Below are 4,105 nucleotides of genomic sequence, written 5' to 3'. Positions count from 1 at the left end.
TTGAATAGTTCTATATTCCCCCATGATCATTTGTCATGTGGAAGCCAACTTCATTTGACTCACTAATTAATCCTTCGCAAAATATTAAAGTGGTCCAATGACAACTATTATGGGCTTTTAAATATAAACAAATGTTTATGTTTTTCTCAAACCACATGAAAACTTTTGTGCTGTCTCAAAATATTGCCCACTAATTATGCGCCAAATTTCAAGTTGGCCTAAATTCATTTGCTATGGGAGTTAAGTAGAAAACAGTACCAAAATATAAAAACAGAGAAACTAGAGAAGGGGCTAAGTGCACACTGTGCACTAGAAAGCCTAGTGCTACAGTAGCATGGCCCAAGCCCACCACGGCCTTCTCCTTCTTATTATGTATAGAGATGTACAGAGAGACAGAGCCATGGCTGTGGCCTCTGGCCGGCCGTCCACACGCCCGATGAGCTCGTATCGAGCATCCACGACACCCCGAGATGGATAAGACCGGCCCCCTCCTCCCCGAAACCCTAGCATCCCCTTTTTCTTCCCTCTTGCGCCCCTGCCTCTCCTGCTCGACGCCCGTGCGTTGCCGTCGCCGCCGCGTCGTCGTTGCCATTCTCTGGGTCATCCCCGAGCTGCTACAAGGTGGCGACGAGCTTCCCCAACCTCGTCTCCTTCACCTACGCCTCTGGATCGAGGCCAAAGGGCCTTGTATGCTCCACATCGAGCCGCCATCCCCACCACAGCCGCCACGGCCGTCGTCGTCGATCCCCACCTCCGGCGCCCCCTCAACCTATGCGAGCACGTCCCCGACCTCCTCCTAGTGAGCCTCATCGATTCCCCCCTTTCCCCTTTTATTCGTTGTCGTTTGCCGTCGTCCCCGAGCTCGGTTGTCCTCTTCCATGGCCGCGTTCGAGCCTCAGTGTACGCGCTCGTCGTTGCGCCCCCCACTCTCGTGCTGCTGCTTGCCCGAGGGACGCGCCCGCGCAGGCCGCGTCTGCCCTGTCGCTGCGCCGCTGCTACTGCTCCACCGGGCCTGCTGCTCGTGCTGCTGCCGCGTTCTGCTACTCACTGCTCGTTGCTATTGTTGTTTGTTGCTGCCGCCGCCATTGCTGTCGATACTGGCTGTTGCTGCTTGTTGCCTCTGCCGCTGAGCTGATGCTCTGCCACCGCTGTGTTTTGTAGTTGCTCTGCTCCTTTGCTAGCTGTGGTGATAGTGATACTGCCCCTAGCTGTTGCTTGCTACTCTTGCCCACTACTGCAAGTTGTTGGCCGTGGCCACGATGCACTCTCGTGCGTGCGTGCCCAAGCACACCAGTGGCCGGTTTGGGCCCTGTTTAAGACTAGATGCTAATTAGTGGTTAGGTTAGTACAGATGACATGTGGGTTCCCTGAGATTAAAATAAATAACCAAAGTCAATTTAGTTACTTTCAATGACAGTTGGGTCCCGCGGTACTGTTTATATGTTGACCAATCAACCCTTGAATGGGTCAACCCATCCCCATTGGCCCCACTGTCATACGCTGTAGCTAGAATGGCAGTAGGTGACAAGAGTATTTCCTGTTTTAATTTCGATTTAATAATAAAACCAGAAATTTCATAAAATGGTTTAAAGCTTTGAAAATTAATATAAAAATATCCGTAACTCGGATGAAAATACTTTGTACATGAAAGTTGCTCAGAACGACGAGACGAATCCGAATACGCAGTCCGTTCATCCGCCACACATCCCTAGCATAGAGAACACGCAACTTTCCGCCTCCATTTCATCTGTCCGAAAACACGATACACCGGGGATACTTTCCCGGTTGTTTTCCCCCTTCGTCGGTATCACCTCGTACCGTGTTAGGGCACACCTAGCACCGCGTATTGCTCTGTTATGCTTTGTGATGCTTTGATTGCTCTGTTATTTATTGTGTTCCCCCTCCGCTACTTCTTTCCGGTAGACCCCGAGACCGTTGCCGATACCCCCGAGATCGACTACATCGACGACCACCCCTCCTTCTTGCCAGAGCAACCAGGCAAGCCCCCCCCCCCTTGATCACCAGATATCGCCTATTCCTTCTCTATACTGCTTGCATTAGAGTAGTGTAGCATGTTACTGCTTTCGGTTAATCCTATACTGATGCATAGCCTGTCATTGTTGCTACAGTTGTTACCCTTACCTGCTATCCTACTGCTTAGTATAGGATGCTAGTGTTCCATCAGTGGCCCTACACTCTTGTCCGTCTGTCATGCTATACTACTGGGCCGTGATCACTTTGGGAGGTGATCACGGGTATATACTATATACATTATATACATGACACATGTGGTGACTAAAGTCGGGTGGCTCGAGGAGTACCCGCAAGTGATTCTGATGAGGGGGCTGAAAGGACAGGTGGCTCCATCCCGGTAGAGGTGGGCCTGGGTTCCTGACGGCCCCCGACTGTTACTTTGTGGCGGAGCGCCAGGGCAGGTTGAGACCACCTAGGAGAGAGGTGGGCCTGGCCCTGGACGTCGTTCGCGGATACTTAACACGCTTAACGAGATCTTGGTATTTGATCTGAGTCTGGCCATTTGGTCTATACGCACTAACCATCTACGTGGGAGTAGTTATGGGTATCCCGACGTCGTGGTATCAGCCGAAGCTCTTTTGACGTCAGCAACTGAGTGGCGCGCGCCGCATTGGACCGTAAGCTCGCGCTTGTATTAAGGGGGCTAGGTCTGCTTCCGGCCGCGTACGCAACGTGCAGGTGTGCATAGGGCGATGGGCCCAGACCCCTGCGCGCATAGGTTTAGACCGGCATGCTGACCTCTCTGTTGAGCCTAGGTGGGGCTGCGACGTGTTGATCTTACGAGGCCGGGCATGACCCAGAAAAGTGTGTCCGGCCAAATGGGATCGAGCGTGTTGGGTTATGTGGTGCACCCCTGCAGGGAAGTTTATCTATTCGAATAGCCGTGTCCCTCGGTAAAAGGACGACCCGGAGTTGTATCTTGACCTTATGACAACTAGAACTGGATACTTAATAAAACAGACCCTTCCAAGTGCCAGATATAACCCGCTGATCGCTCTCTAACAGGGCGACGAGGAGGGGATCGTCGGGTAGGATTATGTTATACGATGCTACTTGGAGGACTTCAATCTACTCTCTTCTACATGCTGCAAGATGGAGGCTGCCAGAAGCGTAGTCTTCGACAGGATTAGCTATCCCCCTCTTATTCTGGCATTCTGCAGTTCAGTCCACCGATATGACCCTTTACACATATACCCATGCATATGTAGTGTAGCTCCTTGCTTGCGAGTACTTTGGATGAGTACTCACGGTTGCTTTTCTCCCTCTTTTCCGCTTTCTATACCGGATTGTCTCAACCAGATGCTGGAGTCCAGGAGCTAGAGATCCCGAGGATGATTCTACGTGGAGTTCGGCTTCGAGGAGTAGTTAGGAGGTCCCAGGCAGGAGGCCTTGCCTTTTCGATCGTTGCTACTTTTGTGTTAGCCTTCTTAAGGCAAACTTGTTTAACTTATGTCTGTACTCAGATATTGTTGCTTCCGCTGACTCGTCTATGATCGAGCACTTGTATTCGAGGCCTCGAGGCCCCTGGCTTGTATAATGATGCTTGTATGACTTACTTATGTTGTAGAGTTGTGTTGTGATATCTTCCCGTGAGTCCCTGATCTTGATCGTACACATTTGCGTGCATGATTAGTGTACGGTCAAATCGGGGGCGTCACAGTAACGCCCCGAGACCGACGCTTCTGAAGCCTTCAATGTTCTTCGTTGCCGTCGTGTGTTTTATTTTGTTTGTTGCATTTCATCATGGCATCATCCGCATTGCATCGGCACTCGTAGTCGTCATTGTTTTTAAAACTCGCATCTGCTCGTAGTTGCCACGTCCCCCCTTGCTTTTGTTGACCGTTCTGAGACCAACCTTGTTCTTCGTTTCCCTCTTGCCTAAACTGGAGTCTCTCTGTATAGTGCACAGACCCCCTCGTGTGCACGTCCGAAAACTTCCCCGAACCCGACCCGTGCAGTCATGACCGATGGGCTCGGATCATCCCCAAACATCCCGAAAATATCATTGGTTCTTTGCTGGACTCCTCTAACCTATTTATTCCGGGCCGTCTGATTTCGATCGGAGGGACTA

General features: G+C 51.1%; 1 long non-coding RNA gene across 1 annotated transcript; it reads left to right on the top strand.

Annotated features, from left to right (window-relative positions):
• Positions 1-3,616, top strand: LOC141042293 (uncharacterized). The gene is made up of 3 exons (XR_012204424.1): positions 1-799; positions 1,924-1,998; positions 3,334-3,616. It is a non-coding gene; the product is annotated as an uncharacterized lncRNA (long non-coding RNA).
• Positions 3,617-4,105: the final 489 nt, after the last annotated feature.

The sequence above is a fragment of the Aegilops tauschii genome, chromosome 3 (genome assembly GCF_002575655.3).
Source record: "Aegilops tauschii subsp. strangulata cultivar AL8/78 chromosome 3, Aet v6.0, whole genome shotgun sequence".
NCBI lineage: Eukaryota > Viridiplantae > Streptophyta > Magnoliopsida > Poales > Poaceae > Aegilops > Aegilops tauschii.
The sequence above is the reverse complement of the archived record's forward strand: the minus strand, read 5'-3'. Positions and strand labels throughout refer to the sequence as shown.